Here is a 23,450-nt window from a genome sequence, read left to right as displayed (position 1 = left end):
TTCTTTTATTAAACTTTTTTGTAAGTCTTATTTTTTTAACCAAAAACACCTTAGGAGATTTATTTGTATTTTGTCCTTCCCATTTATTCAAATCTCTTAACTTGGTTTCACAAATAATTTTAGTTTTTCATGCAACTCAATAAATTTATTAAATTTTCAATCTTTTCAATGTTAATAATTGCTAAAATTTGACTTCAATTTAAACAAATAATTTTTTTGTTATTTATTTATCTATATTAAGCTATCTAATTTCATTGAAATATTTTCATTTTTTGAGTGAAAAGTATTTATTTTTATGATCATGCAATAATACTTAAATTTCAAATCTTAATTTAATTCTAAACCTTTTTATGGTATTGTATAATTCATTATATAATAAAAATCTTATATATCGATTTCTTGAATTTTATTACCAATTTTTTTATTTTTAATTTTTTTTTCAAAAAAAAGAGAGGTTTGCTTCTTATTGAAAATAGTTATTCAATCTATTTTTGTTTCTCAAGCCTCATCCAATCTTCATTGTAAATCTTATGGCAATAGTAGAACTCACATCTAGATTTTTGATATATAATTGATTGTTCACACATTATGAGTCATCTTTTCTTAATTGCCTTGGTACTTACTTTTGAACCTTATTTTTGTGCACTCTCTTTGATGCCATGAATGTGGTACAAGACCATACTGATATGCACCACATTGCGCTTGTTATGGTGCCTCTTTATGCATCTTTATTGCATTTTTATTGGTAAGTTGTAAAGGGAGCCCTTATTTCAAGGGTTACTATGGATGACACTTTAGTTGCACATGTAACCGTCTGGTTGTTTTTTATTATAGATATAGTTCTAGTAATTATGTTTGATTGCCCATTCGACTTTTATGTGAGTTAGATATGCTTTTGTATTTTTCATGATTTTTAATTATGTGATTTCATACCACAATATTTTAGGCATTTTTATTCGATTACATATGGGTGCACACATATATACCCAAATATATATATGACTATAATGATTCAAAAATTGATATATACCCTCAAAAAATGAATTAAGTACTCATGTTTACTTTTTTTTTTTGTATTACTGGTATCTTTGAAGGCATTATGATTAAGCTCTCCTCATTCTTATACTAATTATCTTATCTTAAAGTCCAAATTTAAATATTTGTTGTTCCCTAAGAAGGAATTTATTTATTTTACCTCATTTCTAGAAGGGGGTGATCTTGACTTTCCTGTGACTTAGATATAACTTTTTTTCCTTTCATCTTAATGATTGTTATTATACCATATTATTTTAGGTATATTTATTCAAGTGTATATGGGGGCCCACATATATGCCTAAATAAATATACAAGCTATGTTGACTGTGATGCTTACTCAATTATATGGGTGTATTCTTGTTTAATACTTAAAATAAATTAAGTATCCTAGGTTCACCTACAATGGATCTTTTACCTGATATCTATAGAATTATATATTACTCATTGATCTTCCTTGGATCACTACATTTACCATATTTTTTTTGCATTATGAGTTAGCTTACACATTTGCCTTCAACTTTATTTTGATATTTTGATGTGCACATAGTTGCACTTTTATGCTTTTATAGCATCGTTCTATGCCCATGTTCATGCTTTATGGTTTTATACCATTGATTTACATCATTTATATGAAGTTTTTTTTGAGTTGCATAGGGAGCCAATTTTTTCAAGGTTAACTATGTAGGTCCCCTCAGTATAACTGATACATAGTTTCCTTATCTGCCCCATGGAGTATCCCTCCATCCTATATCGGTGTGCACTCATTTTATATGGAGTTTCCCTCCATTTGGTTCTATTTGTTCTACTTTGAAAGGATGATATTTTATATGGAGTTTCCCTCCATTTGGCTCTATTTGTTCTACTTTGAAAGGATGATATTCTATCTGGAGTTTCCCTCCATTTGGTTCTATTGGTTCCACTTTGAAAGATTGATATTTATATGGAACTTCCCTCCATTTGATTCTATATGCTCTACTTTGAAAAGTTGATATTTATGGAGTTTCCCTCCATGTTGTTCCATTTTATTCCTCAATGAAGAGGATGTTATTATTGGAGTTTTCCCTCCAAATTCAGATGATTTGATTCAATTTGAAGGCAATATGTTGTTAAATCCTCATAATCCATTCCTTTCAGTATCCTAAAAAAAATCATGATAATACTAATTTGATTAGCATGTCTCTCTTTTTACTTTATTTTCATATATTAATGTGATAATGATTTGCATACTTTATTGCTTAGATCATGAGTCATGCATGTAATGGAGGGACACCCCCATTAACTTGCAGTGGGATGATTCATTAAGTGGACTATCTATATCCAAATGATTGATGCAATATTGATGCAAGTATCATTAGTTGGCCTTGTCTGTGGTCATTAGTACATTAGTATAATATACCTTTCATGAGAACATTGATCAAACTTTTTTGTGCTTATTGATAATATTTTGAGCATATACTTCATCTTGATATCAGGTTATCTCCATTGGTTTGTGGTAACATGTATTTTCCTCTCTGTTTCTCTATGAGAATTTTCTTATCCTTATTCAAAAAGACTTCTAATTTGAATATAAAATGAAATACTCTTTGTGGATAGTTGTCTTGTTTCTTTTGTCTATATTTTTTAGGTAATCCATCTAGGCACATACAAGATAGTATTATTTGGTGTGACCTATCCACTTCTCTCTTGGCTCTATGAAGATCTACATACACTCACAAGAGGCCTTTTGCATAATTGAAGACATTCTAAAAGATCAAGTTGCTGCCATTTAGAATTTCATTGTAAAAATTTGGGTTTAATACCCTTTGATGCAATTTCCCTAAGTAAATATTAAAGGGGGGTGTTAGAATTGGTAATCTTTCCTTGGTTGTACTTATTAAATGGGATAAACCAATGTATCCCTTATGCTGTTTGTCCTCTAGTCCACATGTGAGGACAAGTCTTTTTTGTAATTCCTTTATTAAGGAAAATGGTTTATTCCTTCTTAAGAGGATTATGAAACTTGTTATGCACACACTTATGAATGTGGCAATCATTCACATGGTAGTTACAAATAACTCCTCTTCTCATCTCTTTATAAGAGATGCCTCTCTCTCATTCTCTACAACACACAATCATGATGTAGTTCATGTAATGAGCCCTATGGCTCCACACACTCTCTCTCTCTCTCTTCATTCTTAGGCATTTACCTCATTCATATAATTCACAAGGGGTTTTCTTTCCTTTCCCCTTTAAAAATCCTTTTCTCCTCCTTTGTGTTGATCTTGAAAAGCTCTTATAAAGTATGGTAATTATGTTTTAATTATGTTCATCACAAACTCTCTTGGATTAAATTATAATTCTTTATTTTTAGTTCATTTCGTTTTTATTATTTCTAACAATGCAAAACCAAGGATTTTTCTCTCCTACTACTAGGTTCTCCTTGTGCCAATTCTACCTCTTTTGATTCATCGGTAGTCCTTAATATTGGACATTGATGGAGGAGCCAAGAAACATGTTTTGATTGTAAAAAAAAATAGAGTTACTATTATTTCCTATTTATCCTTCGACACCACTTCTTGTTTCTTCTAAATTGTTGATGACTCTTGAACTCTTTTAACTTTGAACTACTTTTGGAACTATCACTGTTCTCATGGAAAAGAGGTAGGCACAATTCCTGTGTAACTAAGGTCACAATTAGTATGAAATTTAATGTTTAGTGGCAATAGAAGATATAAATTCAAAACCATGTAGCATATTCAACAATATCCTATTGTAAAGAAAAAATGTATCAAGATTAACATCAACACTAGAATATAAATTCACATCTTTTCTAAATTCGACAAATATAATTCTCAGTATACCATTATCAAGCATAAGATCACCCTGAATAATATCATCTGCTCGAAAATAGAGAAAAAACAAAAGGTAACCATAATATTTACTCATAATTTGAAAAACAAGATCACAAGTGCATATTTATCAATGAAACTCCCAAATAAGATATAATTTGCTAAAAGCATAAAGTTAGCAGAAAATTTTCACCTATTTTTCAACTCTTTACTTAAATTTTTCTTAAACAAAGGTAATTTTTTTTTGTTCAGGTCCAAATTTTGTTTATACATTAGCAAGTATCAAATTAGGGCTTCCCCAATGATTGAATACCTTTAATAATGCCAGAGTGCTGTAATGTATGCTCAAAATGTTGCAATGTATGCTCGAAATGCTGCAATGTATGCTCGAAATGCTGCAATGTATGCTTGAAATACTCCCGGTAGTTCGAGTTTAGGGTTGCACTAGAAATTCGAAATGCTCCAAAATATTGCACTAGAAATCCGAAATGCAGCTTATTAGTGTAATTAATAATGTCTTCATAACAACATGTGGGTTAAAATGGAAAAACAAATATGCACTTTTAATTCAATTTAAGTATTTTCAAAATTCTCAATATTTTCTCAAGAAGTTGCTGACTTATCTCCAATATTCATCGATAATTTTATTTTTTGCCTCACCGATAAGTGGCAAATAATTAGAATTTGTACTATGGTTCAAACAATCAAGTATAAGGGTATGGATGCTTACAATTCTACCTATCACCACAAATTCACCTATTTGTACAATCACTCTTTAAGGTGTAGGTCTGAGTGCCTCCAAACATATATTGATCTTTCTAATGTTGATCATTAGCCTTTAATATACTCACCATCAAAGATAACTTCAGATTGCAAGGATCATATCAATTCATAGGTTTCCATTCATACCCATCACTGAGAGTTAGGTCCTCTAAACAACCTTAAACACAATTTGAAGCAACAAATGTTGTTAAGGTATAATAAAAATCTTTTGTGAGGAAAAATCATTCTTTAAAGGGTCTAATAATCACTAATGTTCTGTTGTTATGTCCCTCCAAACAACCTTAGTCACATTAGAAACCAACAAATTTTGTTAAGGTATAATAATAATCTGTTGTGAGGAAAAATCATTCATTAAAGGGCGTAAAAATCATTGATTTGCAATTGATATATTCTAACAACCACTAAGGAAAGCTTATAAGACAACATCACCCTATCTTTTATCTATGAAGAGTCTCAAGAGTGTCAAAGAATGTCATGGGCTCACCATGTAATTTTAAAAACACCTCCAAATTGTAGCTTATCGCTCTTTAATTTTCACACTCAACAATTAGGGGCATGGCCAACCAGGGCAATGTTACAACTCGGTCAGAACAATTCATTTGCTATATGTTTTGTAGAGTCTACAACCTGGTCACAATAACATTTCCAAAAAACTTCAAACAAAAGACAAAATCAATTTGGTTGCTTCCCAAAAAGATGATATGGCTTGCAAATAGAGATCATAGTAACATTTTGAAAATGATCAAACAAAAGACAAAATTAGCTTAGCAGATTCACCCCCCCAAGGATGCCCAAAAAGATATCTCAGCCTATAAATAGAGATATATGGCCTAGAATCAAAATATCTTCGATTTCTCACAAAATCTTAAATTACTGGAGAATGTAGCTACTGGGTAGTCATAGCAAGTTACCATTTCCAAGTGTGGCAACTAATAATCAATTGGAAATCCTTCTTTAAAAACTGCAAGTAATATCCATCAATGACCTTCAACATGAAACTCCAAAATATGGAAACTTGAATCCAAAGGTGATTCCTGAATGAAATCATAATACCTTCATCAAGCTTAATTCAATACATAATCAGTCTGAAGCTTTAATACAATACCGATTAAAAGTAAACTTTATCACTGTTCAATTCAGAATTTTATCATTTTCAATATGTCATTGTTATATGATTTATGATCTTCTTGTTCATGTTTAAAGTTTTCCTTCTCTATTATGTATCTAAACATTTATCATATATTATTACACAATTTGAATTGGACTAGTCATGATTGTAAAACACACACAAACTAGATTTGTTGAAAATATACAAACACAAAGACACATGTATCAACACTTGTATATGCACGCATGTGTGTGTATATTTTTTCCACCCAAGCCATAAAAAGTTCCTGTGAATAAAAGTATCATCTACTATGAAAATTTGTGAAATGTCCATGGAACGTTGGAAGAATTTCTTAAAGGTGGAGAATTCTTTCACAACAAATATTCATAGCATAGGCAAGACTTTCATTTTAAAAAGGTCTTTGCCAAACTAATAGCATGTTTAATGAATTGTGGGTGTTTGCAAATATTTTAAGAGGCGTTGTAAGCATTATGAAGATTAATTCAACTTTGCTTGCCCATCTACAGGTATTTAAGAAACCCTTGTAATTTTAGCTGTAATCATCATCTCTCTAGCTTATGAATATGTAAAGCCTTCACATCACCATCGGTCTCCTTGCCTCTGATGATCAAGATAAATCTTGCTAAAGAGGTTAACTGGAGTTGAGCTTTGAGCTCAAGTGAACTCAAAAGTGTGGGTCGGTATTTGAGTTGATGTCCTACTAGATGAAAAACCATTGGGTAAAACTGTAGAAGAAAAGGACGGTCTTGTAGGCTAGGGTTTTTCTAGCTCCCACAATCCTTAGTAATTGTAATTCATTTTAGATAAAGTGGAAATGTCAAAATTTTAAAACTATGGCTGGTGAAAATTATATTAATGTCACAAAAGTTCTCATTAAGGTCTGGTCAGAATTTCTACTTTGCATAATGTATGGAATTCAGTAATTCAATCATCAATATAATGGATCTGTAGATTTTTCAGGCTTGCATTGCCACTGTCAAATCCAGTTACAATAATATTTCATGACAAAAAGAAAAATATCAGCAATTAAATAAAATGCAGTGGCATCAACTATAACCTTGCTATAAATGCTATAAGCCCTGTATTTGGATTCTTGCATCTTAGAACTCTGAATTCAAATTCAGATTATGTTCATTGAACTAAATTTTGGTCTATACAAAGACTAGAAAAATAAAATGTCGATGAAAAGTCTAATTGTTTAAGACTGAAAATAGGAACAACTTTAGTATCAATAAAATTTCAATTTGGGTGGAAAATATAAGAGAAGAAAACTTCATTGAGAAGTTACAGGGGCCAAGGCAAGTCAAAATGCATTCAAGAGAAGTATGCTTGCTTAGCTTCATCAAGTACCAGTCTCTATTAAAGATTTTACAAAATCCCTTCCACCAAGAAGTACATTCCTATTGCATTACCTAATTAATGGATAATGTTTTCCATTTGCTAGATCTTTTTTCTTTATGCATGTAATATAACATGGCTTCACATAAAACTTCATTAATGAACAAAGACTATCACTATCCAAACATATTACACCATTGGCAGTAAACCTAGGAGCCTTCTTTTTGATCCCTATAATAGAAGGACTAGGTTGACTATCAAGAGACAAAAGCCAATATCACTAGTTAAACCTACCATGTTGAAAATATTTAACACTCTTAAGTCCCATGCACCATGACTCGAATAAAAAACTAAAAATTTAAGAGATTATGGTTCCTTGTGGATAGAACTATTTTACATAAAAAATGGGAATCAAATAAACTCCTTATTCCTATGAAATTTTGATTGTGAACCGAAATGTTAACTAATAAAGTAATTATTGATGTTGTTGAAACTAAGTCTAAAGCCTCAAAAGTCAACTCTTCATGCTTAAATTTGACCAATTTTCCTAACCCTTATTTTAGGTACATTGGAGTTGTCTTGACATGTGTAGAAGCATGGAAGGTAGGGTTAAAAACATGATTTCAGATGTGTCAACTATTTGTGAGAGGGTTGAAGACCCCTATTCTAATATGTCTTTTGCTCTTGTACATTTTGAGAGACCCATTCTTGGAGCACAGACCTATTTCTGTTCAAAGTACTAGAATTTATGGCTATAAATGGTTCCATGGTATTGGATTCCAAAATTCAAATTATACTTAGTTTATTGATACTTTGAGGATGCCATTATAGATCCAAAACCACTTAGTAACATATTTTGAATCCTTTGGTTCTCCTTGCAAGGAAACTACTTTTTCTCTGATCTTATACTTATTTTGTATTTCCTTCTTTCATTATAGACTTTGGGGGTTTTTCATTTTAGATTTATGGAACTCGACTTGATCCTGATGAGTTCCCCACTTGTGCTTTGAATATTTTGATCCCTACAATTTATTAATCGCAATGTACCACATAAAATAGGTGTTGTTTTTCTATGAAATTGTCATTGTTGAATTGCTACTGACAATGTAGTACAATATTACTGCCCCTTAACATTACTTGCTATCAGTCACTACTTTATTGTACATGTTACTTATCAACATCGTTCACTCAAATGAAAATGACCCTTGTAGGGTAGATTTATTTCATGGTAGTTCACCAATCTCTTAGATGACTCTTCACCTTCCAAGGAATTCACGCAAGCCCTCCATATGACCTATCAACTCAAACGTTACAAAGGCATTCCATAAGCATGACTCAATCAACTCAATCAATTAGAAAATCTATCAATCAACTCAATCAATGCAAGCCCTCCATAGGACCTATCATTCATGCAAGCCCTCCATAGAACCTATCAACTCCAACGTTACAAAGGCATTCCATAAGCATGACTCAATCAACTCAATCAACTTAGAAAAACTATCAATCAACTCAATCAACTTAGAAAAACTATCTCTGAGGTTACAAGCTTCATTACCAATGCCCACAAAGAGAAATTGCAAGACAGGCCTAAAATAAACCTAAAATAGTTAGGCTTCCATGGACCTCAATTCAAAATTCTTCCAAAATACCTCCAAACCAAAATGGACTTTGAAACTCCCATTTCAAAGTACTTCAAGATTACAAAGTTTAGGTTTTCAACTCTTTTCTAAGTTGCTAACTTGCAAAACCCTAAGTTTAAGGGTTTTAGTCCTACTAATTAGGGCATATGCTAGTTCAAGGTTCTAGGGCATACCCAATGTCAAATATCCATTCCCATAGAACATTTCATATGCATCCTAATGTTCATCTTCACTAAATCAATGCACTTCCTACTTCCAAAAAAATTCACTTGTAACAGTCCAAGTTACTCACATCAAAATGCCTAATCTCAAGAAATTGAATTGGACTTGGAGATGGTGAGTTGCATAACTGTTGAGTGTAGAATCCTATAATACATTGGGCTACCTCCCTCTTTGGACAAGATCTCCATTTCTCTATGGTTCAAAGGTGAGATAGCCATTTTGTTTTAAAAACCTAGGTACAGTCTTTACTAATAACAAAGAGCAATAAGTTTATGTAAAAGCTCTTAAAAACAACAACTATTAATAATTGTTCTCAATCCATGCAAAATGCACTACAAAACTTGTACAATTCCCATTAAAAATCAAGCAAATATGACCAATGTCCAAAGCAAACAACGACTTACAGGCTGCAATAGAGAGAGAGAGAAATCCTCATGCACTTATCTCTTTGGACATGCAAAGTGGCTCATTCCCCACCAACCCCACCCCTAATTCAAGTAGTTGGGCGTATGCACTTCTCTCCCTGGCCGATCAATAGATATCTGTCTCCAACCCCAATGACCCTTTACTCTATAGGTGTATGTGGGAAGAAACCTAGAAGGTGAAGATTGGATGTCTGTACCTAGTAAGCGAGAGGATGTAAATGCTCAACTGGTCCATGTTTTCCGAAATGCAAAATTATGTTTGGCACTTTTTTTATATCTTTATGTTGTCGTGTTGGTTGCAATTGAGACCAACACAAAATAGAAAGCATTGGTCACAATTGCGACCAACATGGGCATGCTTTAAAAAAAAAAAAAGAGTTTCCTTTATAATGCGACCAACCATTAAGCAATTTATATTTTGGTCACAATTTAAGTTCAAAATTTAGGGTTAAATGTACTAGTGTCCTGATTCTATTTTTGGTTAAGTGACTTTCTACTTTGTATTCTCATCCACTCCTTGTGTTATGATCTTTGTGATGGTGGTGTGCCACACATGAGTACGTGTGGGTACATTTCTCGGGTGACTTGCGACTCCCGATCTTTCGTGGTACTTTTGGAAGTTATAATCATTAGGGTTGGGTTGGGAATTTGCATGCCTATGGACACTCATCATTGGATGAGCATGGATAGGGTAGGGTAGCATATGGAGGGGGCTTCTATCTCATAGCCTGACGATCATGGCGCCATAGGTTTGCAGAGGGAGCTTTAATTAAGTGCTAACTAAAGAAAATACTGGGTGGTAATAAAACTTAGGATAATGAAATTTTTTTTGTGCTTGAGCCTTTCGTTGAGGGAGTTGAATCCACACAATCTGAGCTTGGTCTTGTCAATGCCACACGAATCTCCATGATGTCAGACCCTACTTAGTAGCCCATTGAGTGTCTGACCAAGACCTATAGTTTATGCGTTGTCTTTGTCTTGGTTTCAGTCATCATACTGCCTAGCGTGTGTGTTAGCCATGGATCTTTGCTTTGTGTGTGTTTGTAGTTGGATCATTATCTCCATCAGTAGGACATGAGTGGGCCTACAGGTTCTACGTGATTGGGAGGCATTGCTACCCATACCACTGCTAGGAGCAGTGTACAGAGACAATCTTTTGTCCTAGTGCGATCATTGCTAGATGTTGTCACTTGGTACTTTGGGTTTCGAAGTATGCTTTCTTGTGATTTATGCTTTCATTGAAATGCTTGTATATCATGTTTAGATAGTGTTATTTATAGACACATTTTCTTATTACGATGATTAACATATGATAGATGATATTATCTGTATTTGTAGGATTATCTTATGCTTTACTTCTAGCATGTTAGATCTCCTTATGCTTATGTTGTAGCACGCTTTAGTAGTGACGTCCTTCTTACAATAGTACCACTGATCTATTCGGTAGCTTGGGATGTTATGTGCGAGGGATGGCTAGGGCCCACGATGGTCTTATGATGCTATTATGGTTGGGAGGAACCACGTACTTAGTTTGGTTGTATTGTACATTGCAATGTTATTTCAGTTATTGTGATGTTGGTTTTGTACACTATGATGTTACCTTCTATACTTGTCCTTTTCTACTTGTCAGATGGTTAGATATTGTTTCTGTCTTTTTAGTATTGGGTTCGAGTAGTATGCCTCAAATTATGGATCCGATACTCCCCTATTTGGAGAAACTTTATCCCATAGTTTTGTTACCTTTTTGGTCTTGGTGTGCTATTTTGGGATCTCGTACGAAATCGTGCATCCTCGCTCGAGGATGCAAGATCTCGCTAGTATGCTGAGTTTCTTTGCATGGCCTTACACTTTCTCATTCGAAACCCCACACCAGTGTTGGGTGCCTTGACTATTTGGGCCAAGCACTTTCTCGTGCCTCATGGCACACATCTTCGCACAGAAGACACTTCCTCATAGGGCATGCTGCACATCTTTGTGCAAAAACCTGTCAGTCTGTGGTCCTCACGTGGAAAACAGGGAGCATCTCCATTGGGTTTGGGGGACTGCTTTTTGGTGAATCTAGTATCCTTTGGGTTTACTTAAATTACCATGCTCTGACAAATCTTAGATTCCTTGTATTGTTGTCATCCTAGATTTCAGTTTCTAGTTGTGAGTGTGTCAGTTCAAGTAGTGGCGTTTGGAGATTCGTTGGTTGCCGAGATTGTGGTTAAGTCTTCCATTGTGATCTATGTGATCCGTGTATGATGTTGTCATGTGCACTCATACTTGTTTAAAAAATAAAAATATCTTGGCTTGTATTACATCCTTGTTCCATGGATCTTCGGTTAGGGCATTACAGTGAGCCTCTTATTTGAGAGGTCTTGGGTTCGAGTCTACTCAAGAAACCAATTCATATATATTGGTAAATGTAATAAAAGACTTATTTCTACATATGCAAAAATAATATGTTTTATATAATTGTTAGACAAATTTGTTTAGGTAAACTCAAAAGTTTGTGACTATTTTGAGTATTCCCTCTACTTGATAACATGGTATTGGTTTCGAAAAAGTAAATAAAATGAAGTCTTTGTCTTATGTGACTAGTTGGAACAAAGAGTTTATTATAATAGACATTATCAAGGATGCAATAATGCTAAATCAATAGATGCAAGATTATGACCCACATGAAATTGGATAACCTTCGTATCCTCATCAAAAGGAATATAGGCCATTTCTTTGTGACCATCAAATAATCTATTATAGGCCATTTCTTTTGAGATCATTACAATTGAAAATTTTATTTTAATTTAAACTAAAGCTCTTTCTCTTATTCTTATGAAAGTTAAAATTAGTCAATTTTTACCACTAACCTAATGTGTAATTAAAGAAAATGTTTGAATAAATATATAAGTTATGCCTATTTTAAAAATTATTCTAAACGCTAATTTGTCCTAACTAATAATTTTAATGTATAATTATTAATATTTGTAAAGATAAATTTAACCCAAGTTTGATGTAAATATATGAATACTAACATTTTAAAACATTCTTTATTTAAATATACTAACATTTGTGTTTTTATTTAGTTAAGCTAAATACATATCTTATTTATATATATGTTTAAACATTATACTAAATATGGATTGTTTTAAATAGTACACTCAAAATGTATAATTATTATGTTGTGTAAAGATAAATTTATATCAGTACTAATTTGTAAATACATTAAAACTAATGTTTTAACATAATTTTTATTTAAAATATACTTAATTTTTATTTAAAATATACTTATGTTTATTCTTTTAATTAATTAAACTAAACAAATATCTTATATATATATATATATATATATATATATAGTAAATATTTGTTTATTTTAAACATTAAGTTTAATATATAATTTTTCTAATCTTTGTAAAGATAAATCAATAATACTAATGTTTCAAACATTTTTTTAAAGTATATTGACTATTTTATCTCATATAGTAACATTTAAATTTTCATTTTAGAAAACATGACCAAAAGAAAATAAGTGAATGTAAAACAGATCGACTTTTTTATATAATGATAAATAATGAATAGAATAAAAAATGACATAAACAAATAGATGAAATTTAATGTCTATGCTCCAATTGTGAGATGACTTGCACTTTTATGTCTTCAATTTGCATTCATTGCAATTCAATTTGCACTCATTGTGATTGGGTGTGGCTTTTGTGATTGCATGTTGTGAGAGGCATGATCCCTTGTTTGATCTCAATAATTTTGGATGTTGCGCTTCTACAATTTATATTTTGAACTTTGAAAAACAACTCTGCCACATGAACAACATCACTAGTCTTCTTGCAGGGAATGAAATGTGTCATCTTTGAAAAGCTGTCAACCACCAAAAATATAGAATCATGCCCTCGTCGTGTCCTTGGTAATCCAAAATTGAAATCCATGCTCTCATCCTCCCACGACTTCTCTGGTATAGGTAATGACTGATACAACCCCATATTATGCTTCACTCCTTTTGCCATTGACATACTCTGTAACTTTGTACAAACTTCTTGACATCTTGCTATAACTGTGGCCAATAATAGTTCTCAACAACCAAAGCAATGGTTTTATCTCTACTAAAGTGTCCAACCAATCCTTCACTATGCTTCTCCTTGATGAGATTCTCTCTCATTGAACTTCTTGGAATGCACAACTAGCTTCCTTTGAACAACATACCATATTGGATTATGAAACTCAATCACTTCATCCTACCAAGTGTAACAAGTTTTGTACAAGCCTCCTATGCTTCACCAAAATCAAGATCCTTTGGATACAAATTACTGAGTTCGTTGAACCCAACCACCTCAATCTGCATTTTTGTTAGCAAAAGTTGTCTTCTACTAAGAACATTTGCAACTCTATTAGACTTCTCACTCATGTTTCAAATCAAATGTATAACTCTGCAAAAAACTCAACCCACTTCAAATGCTTTTGGTTTAATTTTCCTTGATTATTCAAATATTGCAAAGCTTGATGATGCGTATACAAAAAAAACTCTTTATGGAGAAGATAGTATCTCCACTTCTTCAATACCTGCACTATAGCATAAAATTCTTGATCATAAATATAATATTTTATTTTGGCATGATTCAACTTCTCAGTGAAATAAACAACATGTCTACCTTCTTGGCTCAAAACAACTCCTATTGCAGTACCTCTAGCATCACAATCTACTTAAAACACATTGTTAAAATTTGGAAGTGCTAAAACCAGCTACTCTGTGACTTTTGGTATCAATAGATTAAAACTCTTATCTGCTCCTACAATCCACTTAAATTCTTTCCTACCCCTCTCATTGTTTCAGTCAAGAGTCCACAAATACTGCTAAAACCTCTTATGAATTTTCTGTAAAAACTAGCCAGTCTATGAAAAGATCTTACCTTTGTAGCACTTTTTGGAGTAGGCCATTTAAGGATAGCCTTCACTTTCTCTGGGTCCATTTTCAGACCTTCTGCTGAAATTATAAATTCTAAGTATACCAACTCCTTCACAAAACTACACTTCTTCAGGTTTATCAGCAACTTTTCTTCCCTCAACTTATCAAACACCTTTCGAATATGCATGAAATGCTCCTCCAACATCTTACTAAAGATCAAAATATCATCTAGGTAAACAATGACAAACTTACCCAAAAACTCCTTTAACACCTCATTCATGAGTCGCATGAAAGTGCTTGGTGCATTGATTAGCCCGAAAGACATGACTAACCACTCAGACAATCTTTCCCTTGGAAGTCTTCTACTCATTGCTTTTTTTGATGTGAATCTGATGGTATCCACTCTTCAAATATATATTTTTGAAATACACAACTCCATGTAACAATCTATAATATCATCCATCCTTGGCAATGAAAATCTGTACTTGATTGTGATCTTGTTGATAGTGCGAGAATCTGTGCACATCGTATTGAAGTTGATGAAAGGTCAACCCCACAGCTCCCAAGAATCACCTACATGCAAACACTTGTCGCAGAAGAGAAGCAAAAACCTATGGAGGCTGGAATTACTAGATCCATAGATGAGATATTATTGATTAGCTAAAAGAGAAATTTCTATAATCAAAAGTGAATGAATCAAATAATTACAAAGATAGACTATCCTTATAAAGGAGATCAAAAACTTAAAAAGGTCAAACCTAGGTTGCATCATAATAATTAATAAAATAATTAATTATTAGATGTCTAAAGTTTAGCTTAAGCAAACTAGAGTTAATTAGGAAATATCTAATTAATCTAACACCCCCATTTAAGATAAACTTACTGAGTAGCCAAAAAACCAGAAACTACTACATGAAGTAGATTTGGGTCCTGACAAACAATGCCTGATGAGGTACCCAAGTACAACCAAATCTCTAAAAAGAGGAGAAATAGAGAAAACCATATGGAGAAAACCCTACTCCAAAAAGAGATGAAAAGAATGCTAAAAATAACTAGTGAAGGATTGAAGAAGCCTCCAAATTAGGGAATGTCCCAAAAGATAGGAATAAAAGATGATCATGAAGAACACCACTGAAGCATGTAGAAGCTACAAAAATCGATCAAAAGTAATTGCTGATTTGAAGAACCTCCATTGAAATAGAACCTGACCAGGTAGAAAAGACTATAATCTACATTGAATAAGGAGGCACACACAGGCAAACAACTGAACTCAAAGATATGGATGGCATGAAAGACCAAAGCCTGAAGAGCTGATTAATTGAACATGGAAAACTACAACCAAAGTAGGAATGAAAAAAAAGTGTCTACATGGTAAACGATCCATCTCATCGAAATGCATAGGTACCCAACCACTACATCCACTTAGTACATACTAATACATAGCTCACTCCATCGAACCAAGGAAGTATGAGAAACAATAGAAAAATCCCCCCTATTGCAGACAAGGGTGAGGTGAAAAGCAATTGGAAGAGTGGGTTGAAAGAATTGCATGTCAAGGAACTGCGATCAAGATGCACAAAAGAGTACATATGTGTGTATTGAGGTGATCAATCTTTGACATGCCATGAGCTTAATGTCATCAAAGGGAAGTTCATTGGACAAAGGAAGATGACAAAAAAAGGGAAAACATCAACCCCCATGGCACTTTAATCATGAGTAGTGCATGTACAATAATGCACAAGATATGTTGAATCCAAAGACTATAATAATATGTATAAGTGTCCTTAGATGAAACTGTTCGAATCAAAAGGTAAAACAAGACAAAACTACTAAAATTAAAATATAGATGGAATATGACACTTTATCTCTGTGTGTTTGCAAGAATGCATATAAATGATGTCTAAATAGGCTAGAAGAGACATAAGGCTAATACAATATATAATACAACCTATGACGAATCATCTGAACCAACAAAATTGATCCTAAGACTTGGAACAACCAAGATATCCATTAGAATGCAAAAATGCAAAATACTGAATAGAATGTGCCTGGAGAAGAATCTAGGAAGACAACCAAGATCATTGAAAAGAGGTCAAAAAGACCTTTCCAACAATATAAAGAATTTCCAAATAAGAGATCAAATGCTCAAGATATGTCTCCCAGAGTGTAATATTGTACCCCTGACTTTGACGATAGAAAAAGTCATAAAAAGACATCAAAACTAAAAATCACCTATACCACTATGACAGGCTAGGAACCAATTTTCTGGCGATATCTTATTTGCAAAACACAGAGTCTGTATGCCTGAGATATGAGAAAAAACATGAAGGTAGGTCCAAATAGAGCCTGAAGAGGTGACATGACATGCTGATGTAGTGCTGACACAGTGTTGATGTTAGCAATTGATGAGCCCAAATTTGATGGGAAAATGGCCATCGAGGTAGAAAAAAGATTAGAAAAATGACCCAATTGACAGAAAAAAAATCCTGTGCGCTGGAAAGTCGCTTTCGTTGGAAAAAAAGATGTCAGAGCTGAAATATTCTGGTGGCCAATTGATGGAAAATCAATAATCCATGTGGAAAGAAAGACGTGGGACCTGTTGATGACTCAGAGAAATTATTGTAGGGAACACATGAAACATGCTTCCTGAAAGAAATGTTTCAAAAAAATATGAAACTGGGGCAACACACCATAGATGTTTCCCATAAACAAGGTGGTAGAAATAAACGCTTCGTAACTGCCTTCTTAATTCCCAAAACCACCGTAGATGGAAGAGACTGTTGATGTTTGGAAAACGTCGATCAACTTTAGAAAGCCACTTATCAAGGGCCTAGTGTCACATGCCAATAATCATGGTAAAAGGAAAAGTAATTATTGTCAAAGAAATGATGAGTAACCATTGTCCATCCTTGAGAAAACTACCAATGATACAAAACTGCCAGATCAACCCAAAACCAAATACCACCTAAAACTTGCTCTTGGGAGGTGGGTTGCATAGAAGCCTGAGCATGCAACCAAAACTAAAGGTCAAAGATTCCAAAAAAAAATTCATCAATGTTAGAGAGCCCAATAAATTGGCACGTTTCACCAAAAAATACAAGGCATGAGAGAGAAAATGCCCATATTTGTCATTATTGCTAAATACCATCGAAATGAAGAAGGCCAAAAAAAATATGGCCCAGCTCCAAAAAAAGTGCAGTTAGCGAGAGGTCAAAAACAAATGACCAATAACAATGCAGTGACAAAGCCTCAGATGCACGATATGTACCAATGGATGACGATCTTCAAAAAAGATAACAAAGAGAGTGCCATCAAACCATAAACCGCCAAGATCAAACTAGAAAATATGAAACCACTCACCAAAATTGCCAATTGTACCAATTTAAAACTCAAGCGCTTTCAATGCACAACCAAGGTATATGTCGGTAGCTCCCATCAAAGCTGCTTGCATCACGCATACCAAACTAGATGAGCTGATTTGACATGTGAGAAACAATATACCCCAAATCACATGGGCCAATATCTATTGTCAACTAAGTGCTTTGAGCTGTAAGGGGTAGACATGGATGATTGGGACCCAATGAGAGCTCAAAATAGAATGTGTGACCTTAGAAAATGCACACAAGTACTAGCACACAAATAAAGTCTCAATCTAGAAATGCTCACCCAAACAAAAAGCTTCCTTCACAAGCTCCCAATAAATCACTCCTAAAATATCTGCCAAGAACATTGTCAAAATGCCTTAATGAACTTTGATTGACTACAGCGAGCCCAAAAAATAAAGGTACAATCTTCAACACAAAGCCTAGGTGTTTGGCAAAATATGCCAAAAAACACATGCTCGCCTAGTCAGTGGCCCTTAATCCTCTTTGATAGAGTCAGATACGTTTGAGAGGCCCAAGATAAAGAAAATATCGTAGCAAAGGTGCATCGATGGTACCCAAAGTCCAGTGACCAGAGGTCGGAGGAGAACGATAGCCAAGGCCCAAAAATGTCCACTACAATTTCAAATCTGGGCCAAATAAAATAAATGAACACACTTTCAACAAAAATGCAAATGAGAACCACCAAAATCGTAGGAGAACTGGTGGAGGTGCGTGTAAGTCTGCAATGGGGCCCACAATTCCAAAAAATCCTGCCAAATGCATGTGAGGCACTAAATTGAGGTAGGGGGATACAAACGTCATGCCCAACAAAACATAGGCTAGGGGTATGCAAAGGTATTAAAAAAACACCCTTCTCCATTAAAAAAAATATGCTTTGATTTGCATGCCCAAGCTAAAATGGCTTGTGTGCAATTTTTTTGTCACAGATTTCAACATCCAAAATGGACGTATTTTATATGGAAATGGAAGTTTTCGAGCGCTCTAAGCTCAATGGTGATGTCTATTTGGGCTTAAAGTGCCCTAAAAAATAGGCTCCCCTAAATCCAATACAAAAACACTTCTAAAAACTGAAATCCTTTGAAATAAAAGACACAAACATGAAAGCCAAACCAAACATCTTACAAAAAGAACATGGGATGAAGATCTGGAGCTTTGATACCATGTTGAAGTTGATGAAAAATCAACCCCATAGCTCCCAAGAATCACTTGCATGCAAACACCTATTATAGAAGAGAGAAGCAAAAAACTATGGAGCCTGAAATTGCTAGATCCATAGATGAGACATTCTTGATGAGAAAAAATAGGAATTGCTATAATCAAAAGTGAATGAATTGAATAATTACAAAGAGAGATCATCCTTATAAAGGAGATTGAAAACCTAAAAAGGTCAAACCTAGGTTGCATCATAATAATTAATAAAATAATTAATTATTAGATGCCTAAAGTTTAGCTTAAGCAAAATTATTGATTACTCTAACACATCCCCCCATTCTCCATTTTTCTTAGGTGCTAATTGTTGTGGTTCCACAATGCACGCCCCATTCCCTACTAGAATGGGGACCCCTTACTTTTTTGGATCTTCGGACTCACAGTTCGGGATTTGGGGAAATTCAAAGAGTCAAAAAAGTAAAAATTGAAAAATTGAAAAAGTCAAAAAATATAAAATTTGAAAAAATGTAAAAAATTATAAAAGTCAAAAAAAAATTTGCGCACTCGCGCACCCGACATGGTGCACAAGGGGCACACCCCAAGGGTGGGTGGGGCTATATTAACCCTACACCCCCCCCCCCCCCCCCCCCACACAGACACACACACACACACACACACACACATTTCACCTTTCTTCATTTTTTGGCGACTGTCTTTCGGGCTCCCTTGCATGCACCTACCGACCCCCTTTTGGACTCCGCACTTGTAATAAGGTGCACAAAATGCGTGCCACTTTGTGCCCCACTGTGTGCTATGTGCACCACATCGCGCACACACCACACACCACTGCGCTGTGCGTGGCATGTGCCGCACCTGCCACATGCTACACGTGCCACACACCATGCGTCACACATGCTGCATGCGCCACGTGCCTTGCACCACACGTGCCACATCCCTTCCGTTGCACGTGCCTTGCACTGCCTGCGCCACAATACTATGTCACACATGCACCGCTGTGCGATGCCGCACACACACCTCCATGCCCACTTTGGAAACCCTAAAATAAAAAATAAAAAACAAAAAATATGATAAACCCAAAGAAAATAAAAAAATATAAAAAACCAACTCCTCTAAATATTTTGGTGTGCATTTGTGCACCTCATAAATTGTGCAAGTGCACACCAAAATTGCACAAAAGTTTAACAAAATGAAGTGCATTGTGCACACCAGTTTTCGCCCTAAAATTGCATGCTTTATTTTCATTTTTCGTTGATAAATAATCGAAGGGGAATTCAATGTTTTTTTTGCTATTAATTTTTATGCTTTTTTTATGAACTAATAAATGTCTTTCTTGTGTTGTGCAGATATAATGGCATCCACATCCAGAGAGAAAATGGCACCTAAGCCCGTTGTGTTCAAGTTCCAAGGTATGCTGTTGAAGTCGAGGTTCCAAGATGACTATAGAAATCAAAGACACTGATTTGGGACATACTAACTTGGGAGAGTTCCTCATAATCTGCAATAAACCCATATAGAGTTCAACTTTGGTATCTGCTTTGATATGATCTGGGTTGGTGAGCACAGCTTTGCATCCAGTATCAGTGCAATCAACAGAGTTGATCATGACACTAGCTCAACACTTTGTTCCTAAAGAAAGACTAGTGAAGAGTGTGACAGAAAAAGTGGTTCTTGACCTTCGACCTAACAACATTGAAAGGGTCTTCCATCTCCTGAGGGTAGATCAATTCATCAATCTCTCATATGAAGCAACAGAGAGGTAGTATAGGGATCACATAAAGGAGGCGACAAGTATCATTCAATCCTCCTATCTCATTGAGAAGACCCCTTTGGGAAGGATAATAGGAAAGGTAGACATGACTAGGGGATACATGAAGGACGATATTAGCTATTCTATCATTCTTCTGAGTAGAGTCATGGGTCTACCAGTAGCTGGCCACCTTAACGCTTTCATGGTCAATTTCATTGAAAAAATTAAGACGATGAAGATGCCACTAGACTAGGCCACCACATTAAGTGAAAACTTGTGTGAGCAATTGGGGGCAGTCAAAGACAAGAAGTTCTATATGACTTCTTACATGGTATATTTGCTAGCAGCAAGGGCCACAAATTACCCCAGATTGTACAAAAGAGGCAATATGCAAGATCCTAATGCTTGGCCCTACATTGTCTACCCTCAACTGGTGAGGAAGAAGCTCTTAGCACAGAGCAAGTGATACAAAATCATGAATGATTCATTTATTTTTGCGGTCATCCGATTCACAGAGGGTGATTATGCAAAGAGGTTATTTGATGAGGCAATAACACAAATAACAACTCTCAGAGCCTATTACATCTAGTTTAAGACATTCATGTATTTGTGGGTATCTAGTGCTTCTATTAACCCTAAGAAGCTCCCCATATATCTGAGTGATAAGCTGGTTTTGTTGGAGATTGCACAACAGATTGAATCTGCGTACGACAGGGTGAGGAAACAACGAAGACCCTATTGGACATGGCCCCTTGTCATTGGACTATACCAGGTGAAACAAAAACAAGATATTCTATCCTTTGAGTGGGATTGGGAACATTATCCCCTAGATGAATACAACTCTCTCTGACCCTATTTTGATAATATTGGCAAAGTGGAGAGTTTGGCAAGCAGAGAGTTCCACCATGAAGATGCCCTTGAAGACCATTGGATGAACGCAACAAATGACTATGATGTTTGCATAAGGGACTATTGTAGGATGACTTTGAATTTGGCAGAGAAGGCTCTCAAACTAAACATTCTAGAGGAAATAAGGCAACAAGATTCCAGGGAGCTGTTGGACCCCCTGTTCAACATAGACAAAATCAGAGAGAGACCTATCATGAATGCCGAGGTTGAGAAGGAGGAGGGAAATGATATTAATCATTGGGCGAGGCATGTTGTCAGAATGACAAATGATTGGATCAAGAAGCCTTTTCAACTTGATCCAATACCTGACATTGTGATCTTTCAATCTCAAGCCCGCCTTGAGAAAGGTAGACGGAAGAAAGTTACAATTCCTACCTTTGCAACCTAGTCTCCCATCAGGCTAGAGATAGTGTACCAACTTGACCACCTGGTTGGATACTATCACTCTCCAAAGATGAAAGGAAAGAACAAAGGGAAGAGGACCTCCCCTCAAAGGATGGAAATGGAAGAGGGTGGAATGCAAGCACCTCCCCAACAATAGGAAGAGAATGTACAAGGGTCTGAGGATATTGGAGTTGCTCAAGTCTAGGATGAACCTCAATTGCCTCCCTTTGTGCCTAGCTAGTCAGAAGAAGGAGAGAGTCAATAGGTTTCAGTTTCCATTCCTCCTCTACAAGAAGAGCCAACATCCCCTTCTGCCTCTATGAAAAAAAAGAGGATTAAGATCTGAATGAAGAAGAGGCAAAGGATCACTAAAAGAATGGTACCTTTCCCATCTATTCTTGAAACCATTCTAGAGGGAGAAGAGGAGGGAGAAGAAGAGAAAGATGAAGAGGAACAAGTCCCTTGCAAGGAAGAACTCAACTAGCTAGAGCCACTGAACAACAAAGGAGTACCACGATGACATCGCCATCTGCCCAAGCAGAACCCTTGGAAGTCTCTTCTTCAGAAGATGAAGTACAACAATGGATGGATGAGTAGAGTGAAAAGGGCAATGGCATTTTCAAAATGTCAGATTTTGATTTTATGCTCGTGGGAATAGAGCTAGTTGGGGACAAGATTAGGGATACCTCTACAGGTGAACCTCAACAAGAAGACTGGACACAGATGTCGCCAGATTCATAGGGTCCCGATCTTACTCCCCCATCTCTACCGCAAGTCACGGTGGTAGATAAAGGCTTAGTTACTCCTCCGCCCCAGAGTTCAAAAGAGAAATAGGTTCAAAAAGAACCATCGCAAGAGGAGGAACCAGAAAAAATGGCAACTAATGAAGTGTCAAAGGAGGGACAAATGGTAGAATATTCTCAACCACCTTCCCAAGACACTAAGGTGCAAGCTGTAGACTCTATTGAAACAAAGGCCATAGAAGAAGAGCCCTCACTGAGGGAAAGTACTCCAAGGAGGAGTGATAAGGGAAAGGAGGTAGCCAAACATACTCCTTCATCCTCAAGAGGCAAGTCTTCCGCTGAACGAGTCCCAAGGTGGCTCCAAAAAGAAGTAATGAGGAGCACGAAGCCACAATTCTATGCTGACGAGGAGGATCTCCTTGAACTAATAGAGGTCTTAAACAAACCTGAGTCCCCAACACATGAAGCAAGACCGTTGGCATTTGTCAATAGTACTAGGGATCAGGATTTGTTTGCACAAGTGGCCATCCCTCCTGATAATGTAGATAAAGAGAGCCTCGGTGCACAAGATTATAAGGTCAAAGAAGTCATACTTGGGAGGCCTACACGGGGTACAACTAGGTTAATGGTGACTATGGGGATCAAGGAGATTTTTAGAAACATGGAATAGGAAGAGGAAGAACTCCATACACTTCAAAGGCAAAATGAAATCCTAAGAGGATATCTAGCCAAAGTTGTTAGTCCCCTAGATCATGAGCACCCCGAGGAAACATTGAATACTATACTTAGAGAAGGGGGAGCTATGCATATAGAC

Source organism: Cupressus sempervirens, chromosome 8, assembly GCF_028749045.1.
Source record: "Cupressus sempervirens isolate cs-2001-9-10 chromosome 8, ASM2874904v1, whole genome shotgun sequence".
NCBI lineage: Eukaryota > Viridiplantae > Streptophyta > Pinopsida > Cupressales > Cupressaceae > Cupressus > Cupressus sempervirens.
Note: the sequence above shows the minus strand (reverse complement) of the source record.